We start from the raw sequence: 13129 nt of genomic DNA, 5'->3' as shown, positions 1-13129 counted from the left end.
ATTTCAGCACATTTCACATTCTGAAAATGCTTCACATTTTATTTTAAATTAAAGGAAAATAGTCAAACTCTTCCATAAATATTTTTTATTTCCTAATGTCTGCAGAAATTTGGTATTCTTGCATTTGGACAAGTTTTTAATTCTACCACCCTCAACTCCTTCTAGTCCACACATTTTAGATTGCAATTTGGTTACTGAAAACGACCACCTCAAGTAACGGGCTAGTACCTCTAAAATACTCCCTGTGTGAAGGTTAGAAGGGGCACAAGTTATGTGGGGTGTATAAACCTAATTTAAATGTTTGTGATGGCACTTTCCCTTCTGCACAAAGCTCTGATTCTAAGAAGAAAAATTAATTCGAAGTCAATAGATTTATTGGTATGGGGATAAGAATCAGTTATTTTGGGGTGGGTGGTTGATGAAGAGACAGGAAAATATCCAGAAAATGAGAATGGAATGCTTTAGGCCTCTGGAGGCATGAATTAAGAAGAAAATAATGCTTTGTCTCCTGTGCCTACATCCACATACTGTCTTGAGTGACTAGTCCTTTGGTTATGAAAAGAGCTAGTTTGTGGTGAAGAGTATAGACCATAAAATAATAGTTGGAAACTATGAGAGTTTTGTTGTCTCAGAAAGTAGATTTTGCTTAAAGTCAACATGCATTTTTCATTCACTAAATACTAAAATGCATCCTGTGGCATGTGCTGTGCTTCCTGTGCTGGTACCCAAGTTAGACAAGGAAAGGGGGATAGACAGAAAGCATCTGGAGGAGGTGGTTTCTGTGCTGAGACTGGGAAAGTCTAAGTAGGTAAAAGGAGGGCATCCTAAGTCAAAGAATGAGCTGGAGCAAAAGTTGTGGGTTTGGAGATAACATGGTTGACAAGCATTTGCCTGGATGTATCTCCAGATACAGTGAAACATAAAGAGATGTCAAGGTAGTCACATGCCAGATGTATAAAGAAATGATTAACTATTTTGAGTTTGTCGGCTTAGATTTGGAAAGGCATTAATTGCCACCCTGGGGATGTAAGCTTCTCTTTGGCTGCAACATAAGAGCAACATAAAGTATTCACCAGAAAATATAGTGTAGACACTTGAGGGGAGGAAATGAAAGCACTTATTGGAATGCTTTGAGAACAGCACAAAGAAGACCATAGATAATATTACTTCTTAAATTCTACCACATGTTGAATGTGCCATCTGAGACTACATCATGTGAACTTTATGATTCCAGGGACGAGATAATAGACACCATGAACCCTGGGCAGCTTCCTGCATTTATCTCCTGTTCCAAACTATCCTAACAACACTTTTAATACTTTCCAGGATGAACCAGAAGCCCATTAGTACTTTTCCCTCTCTTTATGCTTTCATCTTTTCCCAAATTCTAACAATTTCTCTTCTTTCTTACAGGAAATTATTCAAATTTACTCCCATATTGTTCCATCAAATGATTATATCAATCAAATATCTCTTTTTTTTTTTTAAATGGTAACATTGTCTCCCATTTTACTTTTAACTGTATTTAAAAAAAATGTAAGGAAAATACAGGTATGCTTGTATGTTTATTGTTCAAACAAATAAATTGCAGATATTTGTCGACATTTGTCAACATTAATTATAATATTTGTTACCCTGCATAATCTGGTAGTCCTCTGGCAGATCAGTTGTAATTAGGATGACGTTCATAAACTGCAGTTGGCTAATGGGTTGGCCGTGAAAGAGAGTTTGCTGATTTATCAGATATCACGGACACTGCAAACCGTGGGTTGCTCTCTGCTAGAAGTTAAGTAAAAGGACCTTCATTGGCCGATATGTTGTGATATCTATTTGGAAAAGTAGAAGGCTCCACCATCAGTCCAAGATAATTGCTCTGTATGGGAGATAAGTTGCTGTAGTGAGAAGTAGAAGTCTTAGTTGTAATGAAATTCACAACACGGCCATTTGCTTCAGTGTAGCTGTTTTGTGAGTGCACGTGGAAACTGGTCAACTGATTTAAAATAGCACGTTGATCCACTGCAAATTTTTCTGGTGGTCTAACTGACATTGATAATGCAGGAGGAAAACAACCTCTCATCGGGGTATTGTATCACCAATTATGTGGCTAGTAGAGGACTTTTAGAGGCATGTTTAAATTTGCAGATGGTAAAATTGCACTTTCTCCTCTAGTGTCAGCCACAAAACCAGAATTATGATTATCCATATTACCCCCTGCTTTAAAGTGCTTCTTGTTGAAATCTTGAGACAATGAAGATACGAGAGAAGCATTTTTAATCCCAACTCTTCTTTTTATTCTCACTAAAAGCTAGGGACAGCCTCTTTTAAAATTTGGATTATGATAGAACTGCAGCTACAAATAAAGGAGAAATATTTTAGTATTATTTAAACCAAAATACAAGACTACAATAAGCCTAATCTATAAAACCTCAGATTTTATGCTTACAATACTAAGATAATATCATCAAAATATGAACATTGCTGAATATTTTTTGAAATTCCTTAATTGGAAAATACATATTTAAATAGCATAGTCATAAAATTAAAAACATTAGCATTTGCAGTAACTTTGAATGCCCCTTTTTAAAAACAGACTTAGTACCGTTATTTAGATTTCTGTTAAGATTCACAGTTGCTAGCAAAGTTTCTCATAATCTTGAATACTTAACGCCATTTCCTCATTTTCTAGAAAAAATGAAGTATTTTAGCCTTAGTGGATTTATACAATTTTCAAAACCTAGCTTTACATTTACATTACCATAGAATGATATATATAAAAAAATTATATATAAGTAATGACGTAGTGACTAAAATTTCTGAATACCTTGCTTAAAACAGACACTTCTTTTTCTTCTGCTTGAAAGTCAGCTAGACAAGCAAATCTTTGAAAATTCTGCTGCACTTTACTAAACCCATAAAGTTCAAGCTGTCTTACTGAACTTTTCATACTTCCAGTTTCAAATATTCTGAAAGGGGACTTTCTTTCCAAAACTTCCTTCTTAAAGACATCTTCATCGATCACTATGGAAGTTCCATTATCATCCCACCAGATGGATTGAAATTGGTCACTCCCAACCATTTTCCAGAGTTTTCTTGGAAATGTCAGAGAACGAAAATCATTATCTTCATCTGGTTCAGAGACACAATGTGTGTAACCTGGTCTTTTTATCAAGGATTCTTCACACAATGTCTGAAAAGCATTTAATTCAATCATAGACCTCAAGTCTAAGTCCCCAGAGAATGTTTGATCACAAATTAGAGATCTACTGGACTTTCCTGAACTAGTTGGTCCATCTTTAGGAGACACATCTTGAGTTTCTGAAGAAACATGTGCCATCTCAAACAAATTTTTCTCCAGCTCCTTTTCTAATCTGAATGATTTTGAGCACTGCAGCTTCAAATGCTGCTTTGGCAGGCCTGCACACATAAACTGCTAGGCCATCACAGTGGTTGTCAACCTGAGTAGCTGTGACATCACAAAATGACTGATCTCCCAGCAACCCAAGTGTAACATTCAGCCAGTGTTTACTTCTCATTCATCCAGTTAAAATGAAACCTATAGGATGATCATTTTTACAGTGTGATCTGCAAATATTATTCCCACATTATCTTTTTAAATAAATTAAATTTGGGGTCTATGAAATAAAACCAATCTCCTTTCTTTTATACACAAAATTTATACCTGATTTGTGAACAGGGTATAAATAATGCACTAAATATATAAAGTAATTTTAAAAATTTGGAATTTAATTTGAAATTTGTGTGAAACCTGTACAAAAAGTTATAACTATTTCATAATCATTTGTAAATAAAATGAAACATAATTTGATTTGTATATGGAAGTAGTTATTTATCGGTGTGCTTTACATTAGGTAGATCTATATTCAATAAATAAGCAGGATAAATATCAGTTTATTTGGTATGTTTATAAATAAATGTTTAATATTTATGATATAAAATTAGAATAAATAATCAATGAAACTAAAAAATTCCAAAGGGTTAATTTTTTTTTAAATTGTAAATCATCGTTATAAGTAAAACAAATGTAATTTAATATTCTAGTTTAAAATTACAAAAGAGAAAATCTTACTGTATACTTACAAATGTTTATTTTGGCCATTATTTCATTCAGAGGTTTTTCAGTCCCTACAATGAATAAATTTTCTACTCATCTTTATAATCGACACCCTTGTGGCTCCTGTTAAGTGTTGGAAAATGATGTTGATAAAAAAACTTATGCACAATATCCTGGGTTCTGTACCCAGTGCCTCCATTAAGGGTCATACAAACAAACAAACAAACAAATAACAGTATATGTGGTTTGGTGTGGAAAAGACAAGCTAAATACATTTTAGGAAGCAATTTGTTTCTCAGTCCTGAAACAGTTGGCATCGTTAGTATAATATGGCATTTTAAGGCAAGTATTATGTGCTCTAATTTTAAATAATAGGTATGTTCTCTATCAGTAAACTGTGGTAAATGCAGTTCTATCAAATGTTATATTCTTTATTTAGAAATAAATTCCATTAAACATAAGCCAAATTCAAAATGAGAGATAAAATTTTTAAATAAATAAATGTACACTCAAGCTACAATGTACATTTTTCCTTCAGTATATGCATATTCCATTCTAACTAAATATTAGCAATGTGAAAGCATGGCATATTATAAGTATTATAAACTGTAGTTAAGTGGGATTTAGTCCTGATTCTTAAATATTATTTAAATATGCAAATCAATAAATGTGATACCATCCCTTAAAAATCAAAGACTACAAAAATAGTAATCTTTATACATGTAGGAAAATTATTGACAGAACAATATTTTTACGAAAAAATTCGTAAGAAATTCGCTCTAGGTAGAATGGAACTAAACATAATAAAAGCCATATATGAAAAAAACCATGACTAACATCAAGCTCAATGTTAACATACAGGAATGTTTTCCTCTGGACCAGTAATAAGAAAAAGAAGCTCATCCTCACATGTCCTAAATTACACAATTAGAAGTCCTAGACAGAACACCTAGTCAAGAAAATAATATAAAAGGTACCCAACTTGTAAAAAAGCAGTAAAACTTTTACAGATGACATAATTTCACATAGATAGAAAACTCCATAGACTCCTCAAGTGAGTGTTAGAAATAATGAACAAACGTGTTAAACTTGCAGAATACAAAATCAATATACAAAAATCAGTTGCACATTTATATACTAACAACACATTATCAGAAACAGAAATTAGGAAAATAATTGTGTGTACAATTATATCAAAAAAATAAAATAGGAATAAAATTAATAATTGAAATAAAAGAGCTAAACATAAATATATTACTAACAGGTTCAAGAAATATAAGTAAAAAAATAAATAGAAATATATTCTGTGCTCATGGATTGTATGCAATGTGAGGAAATATCCTAATCTATCTTGTACTTTATCAGTCTTCCCTGCACTGCTTAATGAGGATAATGCCTTTTCATCATTTTATACTCTTTCTTCCTTTTTCATGGGTTAATTGATCATAGGTGTTAGGGATTATATCTGCTTACTCTATTATCTTCTATTCATTGGTGTCTGTTTTTGAGCCAGTATCATGTTGTTTTAATTAATAAAGCTTGTAGTACTGTTTAAGATCAGAGAAACTTACACTATTAGACTTAATAATTTTTTCAAAATTATATTGGCAACTCATGATCTTTGTGGTTACATATAAATTTTGAAAAAACTTGTTTAATTTAATTGAAAATTCTCATTGGTATTTTGATATGAATCACACTAAATTTAGATTGCTTTGGGTATTATGGTTGTTTTAAACTTATTGTTTTACATCATTAACATAAGAGATCTTTTCACTTCTTTGGATCAGTTTTAATTTCCTTCATCAAAGTTTTCTATTTTTTAATGTATAAGTTTTCACCTTATATGTTAACTTCATTGTTAATTATTCTTTTCATATATGTATAAAATTATGTACATAAATTTTTAAACACGTTTCCTACACAAATACAGCAGTCATAAAGCAGTGTCAATACATATTCTAAGTCCTGAATGAAGGGAAGCTGTAATTTAAGATACTTTATCAACCGAGAGTATCCCTTGAAATAGAAGGAGAGGTAAATATCTTCTACACAATCACATACTAAAATAACATAGAAACAGAAAATAAATAATGAAAGCACTATTCTAATTACAGGAGAAGCAGAATGCTATATAAAGGAGAAAGGCATAATGAGAAAGGCAGTAGCTACAATGAGTTACAACAGAATAAACATGACGTTGTAAAACAGGACATCAAAATTTTTAACGGTCAGAGAGGGAAACAGGACAATACAGAGAATTTTCTTGTTTCTGTTCTCTGTAGAATGGGTTAGAGTTTGTATTACTATGAGATAAAATAAACAGATATAGTAATGGGCCCATACATACAAAAATGTCAACGATAATTCAAAAGCTTACAATGAACTCACAAAACCAAAAAGAAACCAAGATAATAAAAGAAAATTATCAAGCAACAAAAAGAAAAAGAAATGAACAAAATGGAAATATCAAATCAACTGGAAAATGAAGTTCAAAATGGAAATAAACACCTGTCTATCAATACTTATCACAAATGTTAATAGAATAAGTGCTTCAGTCAAAAGATATATATTGTCACATGGAATAATATAACAAGACCCTACATTATAAAGCATACAATAGACCCAATTTAGGGAGAATAACACATATCAATTGAAAGTAAGAGGATGGAAAATTATATTCGATGCAAATGGACATGACAAGAAAGCAGGACTAGCATTACTGACTTCACACAAAATAGACTTTAAAACAAAGGCCATAGAGAAAGATAAACAAGGAAATGCTATAATGATTAAGTGATCAATACAAAATTAGGGTATTATAAACTTGAAGATATATGTACTCAATATTGGAGCACTTAAATATATAAAGCAAATACTAATAGATAAACAGGGAGAAATTGATGGGAACACAATCATAGTAGGAGACTATAACACCCCATTACCAACATTGGAGTTGTCTTTCAGACCGAAAATTAATAAGGGAACAAAGACACTAATAGTTAAAATAAAATTTTAAGACTTGGTTGATATACTCAAAACAGTACATCTCCCCAAAACAGAATATACATTCTTTTCCAGTGCACATGGAATATTTTCTAGGAAAGATTATGTACTCAGGCAAAGAAGCCTCAAAAATTTAAGAGGATAAAAATTATTTCAAGCAGCTTTTCTGAATATAATACCATGAAACTAGAAAGCAATCACAGAAAAACCAGGGAGAAGAAAATGAATGTAGATTAAACAACATGATACTAAAACAAGTAGGGGGTGATTAAGTTAAAGAAGAAATTAAAAAGTATCTTGAGAAAAATGACAAAAACACTATACAAATTCTAAGGAATACACTTAAAGCAGGCTTAAGAGGGAAGTTCACAGTGACAAGGCCCTCCTCAAAGTAGAAGAGTAATTTCACATAAATAATCAAACGTTGTATGTAAAATAATCATGAAAACAAGAGCAAACAAAAACAAAAGTGAGCAGAAAGAGGGAAATAATAATGATCAAGGATGAAAGTATTCATATAGAGATTAAAAAATTGAAAAAAAATCAAACAATTTATTGATATTGTAAACAAAATTGACAAAACTCTGGACAGGATCACTAAGAAGAAAGGAGAGAGAACACAAGAAATATATGAAATGAAAATGGAGAATCTACAAAGAGAACAACAAATTTGCAAAATTTCATAAGGGACTACCATGAAAAACTGAATGGAAACAAACTGGATAACCTAGAAGAAATGTAGAAGTTTCTGCAAATATTCAGCCCACCAATATTGCATTAAGAAGAAATTGACCATTTGAACAGACAGATCCCCAGAATAGGAATAGAATTATCAATAAAATAAAAAAATCTTTGCAAACAAAATTTCAGAACCAAATGGCTTCACTGGGGAATCTGACCAAACATACAAAGAAAAATCCATACCAGTCTTCCTCAAACTCTTCCAAAAGATTGATATGGAGAGAGTACTCCCAAACTCACACCATAAGGCCAATATCAACCTGATACTAAAAGCAAAGACACTACCCTAAAAGTAATTTATAGCCCTATATCATTGATAATCATAGATGTAAAAGTCCTTAAGGAATTATTAACAAACAGAATCCAACACCATGTTAAAAAAGATCAGACACCATGATCAAATTAGTTTCATCCCAGGAACACAAGTAAGGTTTAACATATGCAAATCAATCAATCAAATGTGATACACCATATCAGCAAAAGAGAGGACAAAAACCACATGATCATCTCAGTAGATGTAGAAAAAGCATTTGATAAAATTTAACAGCTATTTGCAATAAAAATTCTTATCCCAGTGGGCATGCAGGGACCATATCTCAACATCATGAAAGCTATTTATGACAAACTTATAGCCAGCAAAATTCTCAGTGGTGAAAAACAGAAAACATTCCCACAAAAATCTGAGACAAGACAAGGTTGCCCATCCTCACAATTTCTATTCAATATAGTGTTGGAAATCCTAGCCACAACAATCAGGCATGAAAAACAAATAAAAGGATTCAGACTGGAAAAAAGAGGCAAAATTGTCACGGTATGCAGACATGTCAGTATACATAGGAAATTGTAAAAGCCTCAGAAAAAAGTTACTTAGGCTAATAAATTAACTGGGCACGGTAGCCAGAATACTGTACAAATATCAATTGCATTTCTTTACACTACCAGTGAATCAACACAAAAATAATGTATACAAATAACCGCTTTTATAACTGCACCCAAAAGTATAAAATGCTTAGGAATAAATCTGACCAATGAGATGAATGATTTATACATGGAGAAGCAGAAATCATTGATTGAGGAAATTTAAAAAGATTTGAAGAATTGAAAAGATACCCAATGTTCTTATAAAGGAAGAGACATTATTGTTAAAATGGCCATACTGCCCAAGGCAATCCACAGAATTAATGCAAGTTCCTATCAAATTATGCAAAACATTTCTTTTTAGGACTGGAAGAAATGATCCTAAGATTTATATACAATAAGAAAGATTCATAATTTCCAAAGCAATAATGAAGAAAAAGGAAGAGGCAGGAGGAATAACCAGCCTGGTCTCCATACACTATTGCAGAGCTAGAAGATATACAAAATGACATGATATTGGAACAGAAACAGGCATGTGGACAAATGGAACAGAATAGAGAGCCTAGGAATAAATCTACAGGCCTATGCTCAAATAAAGTTTGACAAATTATCCAAGAATATGACACAGAAAAGACCATCTCTTCACCAAATGTTGGGAAAACAGGAGAGCAGCATGCAGGGCAATGAAATTAGAACACTCCTTCACTACATACACAAGAATAAACTCAAAATGGCTTGAAGACTTAAATGTAAGGCAAGACACAGTAAATCACCTAGAAGAAAACATAGGCAAAACACTGAGATAAATCTCACCAATGATCTCCTAGAACAGCCTACCCAGGTAGTGGATATAAGAGCAAAATTAATAAATGGGACCTAATTAAACTTAACAGCTTTTGTAAAGCAAAGGGAGCCATAAAACAAAGCAAAATGACAACCTACAGGATGAAAGAAAATATTTAGAAGTAATGCAACTTGCAAAGGCTTAATTTCCAAAATAGAAAGAGTTCATAAAACCTAATGATAATAAAAAAAAAACAAGAAAAACAACCTGAAAATCTGCAGAAACCTTAAATAAGCATTTTCCAATAAAAACATACAAATGCCAAAAAGATATATGAAAAAAAAATGCTCACTATCATTAATTATCAGAGAAATGCAAATCAAAACTGTTATGAAGTATCACCTCACAATAGTCAGAAAGGCCATCATTTAAAAGTCCACAAACAATAAATGCTGGGGAAAATGTGGAGAAAGGGAACCCTCCTAAACTGTTGGTAAGAATGTAGTTTGGTGCTGTCATTGTGGAAAACTGGATGGGGATTCCTCAAAAGACTGAAAATAGACTTAACATACAATCCAGCAATCCCACTTCTGGGTATATATCAAGGAGAACCCTAATTCAAAAATACACCTGCACCCCAATTTTCATAGCAGTTCTATATACAACACCCGCGACATGGAAGCAACATAATTGTCCATCAAAAGATGACAAGATACAGTTGTTCTGGTATATTTACACAACAGAATAATACTCTGCCATAAATAATGATAAACAATGACATTTGCAGCAAAATGGGTGTCCCCAAAAAGTGTCATTCTATTTGAAGTAAGCCAGAAAGAGAAAGAAATATAACACATGAGATGACATATGTGGAACCTTAAAAAAAATTTGGATGAGGGCACAATGATTTCATCTACAAAACTGAAACACACTCGCAGGCCTTCTAAATATTATATGGTTCCTGCGGAAAGGGGCTGGGAGAGGATATATTTGGGTGCTGTATGTTTATACATGTTATCCACTTATATAAAATTTGATATTTTCAATAGTTCTTTTGTATGACACGGCAGTATGTTAAATATCGTGAAGTAACCTTTAATAGGAACACAAATGTATGCATGAACTTGGACACTGTGCTATACACCACATATTGACACATTGTAAATGGCAGTACTTCAACGATAAATAAATGAATAAATAAGTAAATAAGTAAATAAGCAAAATAAATAAATAAATATTAAATAAATATATAAATAAATAGTATTTAATAATAAAAGACATACAAAGATTCACACTACTTAACTTTACACCTCAAGAATCTAGGAGAAAAAAGAAAGAATAAGGAAGGAAATTGAATGAATAAGAGTAAGGCAAATAACAACAGAAACAATGGAAATTATAAGAAAAAAAAATAACCTAAGTCTGAATCTTTTAAACATGATTTGGGGAAACGTTTAATTTGGCTAAGAAAATAAAGTCTCAATTACAATTAGAAATAAAAGAGATGATATTACCACTGATGTTACAGAGATACTTAGGATCATAAGAAATTACCACTAGCCAAATATTTGAATGACCTAGAACAAAAGACATATTCCCAAAAACATGTGTCTTCCAATACTGAATCAAGAAGAAATTAGAAAGTTAAATAGAGAAAAAGTGTGTATGAGTATATCAGTAATCCAAACCTCCCAAAACAGAAATTATTTACAAGATGACTTTACTAGTGAATTCTGTCATACATTTGAAGACAATTTTTCACCAGTTCTTCCCCAAATCTTCCAAGAATTTGAAGAGGTGAAAGATTCCAAACTGGTTTTATGATGCCAGGTTTATTTGCAAAACAAAGCTAGAAAGGACATTATATTCAAATACAGTATAATACCCCTGATGAATGTAAGTACCAAAATTTTCAACAAAACACAAGCAAAATGAATACAACAACACATTTCAAGTATCATACAACATGAGTAGAGGGATTTTTCCCTGGGATTAAGGATACTTAAAAATTATCAAATCAATAAAGGTGACATGCCACACTAATACAATGAGAAATAAAAATTACATAATCATCTCAATAGGTGCAGACAGAGCCTTGTATATAAAGTAACATCATTTTATGATACTCCCAACAACTTAAATTAACCCTGTCTGTGGCACGATATCATATACACACAAACACTGTGTGGAAAGAAGCAAAGAAGTTTTCTGTTTATTGATTCTTAGAAAAAGGGTTCATATATCACATGCACAATGCCTCACATATCATCTAAGTTATAACAATGTTAAAAATCTGAAGCTATTTATGTCCCCATTCTCCTGCAGTAAGCACAGGATGTTAAAAGATCAAGGATTGTTTTAAAGTTCATCATGAAACTTCATTGAATAGGCCATCTCTTACACAGCCAGCTGTGCCTGTCTTAAGTTGCCCTCCTCTGAGGATCTTACCCATCATTGGCTATCCATCCATCCATACTGGATACAATGAGCAGGACACTTCTTATCCATCCAAGATATGTGACATTCCTAACAGTTTGTTTATCAGTTCAGCCTATGGGCTTATTCTCTAGAGCCTTCAGACAGCGGCCTAGAAACCCAACATCCCTTGACAGAAAAGTGGATGAAGAAAATTTGATGTATTTATAAAATGGAATGTATACTTTGCATTCTATCAACAGTGTCAATGATGTTCCTTTTTCTCCACCAACATCTATTTCTTTTCTTTTTGATGAGAGCCTTCTGACAAGTGTGGGTTCTTGTCTCATTTTTGGTTTATTACTTTCCTAATAATTTATAACTCTGAACATATTTTCATGCATCATTTAGTCAACTATATGATTTCTATGGAAAGTTGAGTAAGATTTATCTATTCAGTTCCCTTGGAATTTTTTTAAATTGGATTGTTTTGTCTTTTTTGTTGTTGTTGGGTATGAGTTTGCCATATATTTTGGATATTAACATTTGATTGGAAAATATCACTTGCAAATATATCCTCACATTGTGTTGGTTGACTTCATTTTATTGATCATTTCCTCTGCATTGTAAATCTGTTTAGAGTGATACAATCATATTTCTTTAGTTTTGTTTCTGCTTCCCTTGTCAGAGGAGACATATGTAGAAACAGATTAAGTCCAATGTCAGAGTTTACTTCTCATGTTTTGCTCTAGGATTCTTTGTCTTCCGGTTTTATGTTTTATATGCCCAGGAGTGGGATTGCTGGTTCATATGATAGGTGTATTTTTTATTTTTTAAAGGAACTTCCATACACTTTCCGAAGTGTTTGCACAAATTTTCATTCCCAACAGCAGCCTAGGATAGTTCCTTTTTTTTCCACAACCTCCCCAGCCTTCATTATTTGTAGACATTTTGATGACAGCACTTCTCATTAGTGTGAGGTAAAACGTTATTTTATTTTTTTCTTGCCTTTGTATAATAATTAGTAATGTGAGCATGTTTTTCTGTTCCTGTTTTTCATCCGTGTGTCTTATTTAGAGAATTTTCTTGTGCTCATTTTCTGGCTGAGTTGTTTGTAAATTTTTGAAATGGAGTTTTATGAACGATTTGCATATTTTAGAAATTAGCCTCTTGTTGATTGCATTGTTTCCAAATATTTTCTCCCATTTGGAAGTTTATCTTTTCATTTTGTTCATTTTGCTGTGTAGAAGTTT

At 32.2% G+C, this 13129-nt stretch overlaps 1 pseudogene; it reads right to left on the bottom strand.

Moving 5' to 3' along the window:
* Window positions 1–1702: 1702 nt before the first annotated feature.
* LOC102513972 lies at window positions 1703–3334 on the bottom strand (annotated as a pseudogene).
* Window positions 3335–13129: the final 9795 nt, after the last annotated feature.

This window comes from Camelus ferus, chromosome X (genome assembly GCF_009834535.1).
Source record: "Camelus ferus isolate YT-003-E chromosome X, BCGSAC_Cfer_1.0, whole genome shotgun sequence".
In the NCBI taxonomy this organism is placed as follows: Eukaryota; Metazoa; Chordata; class Mammalia; order Artiodactyla; family Camelidae; genus Camelus; species Camelus ferus.
This window is presented reverse-complemented; position numbering and strand designations above follow the sequence as displayed.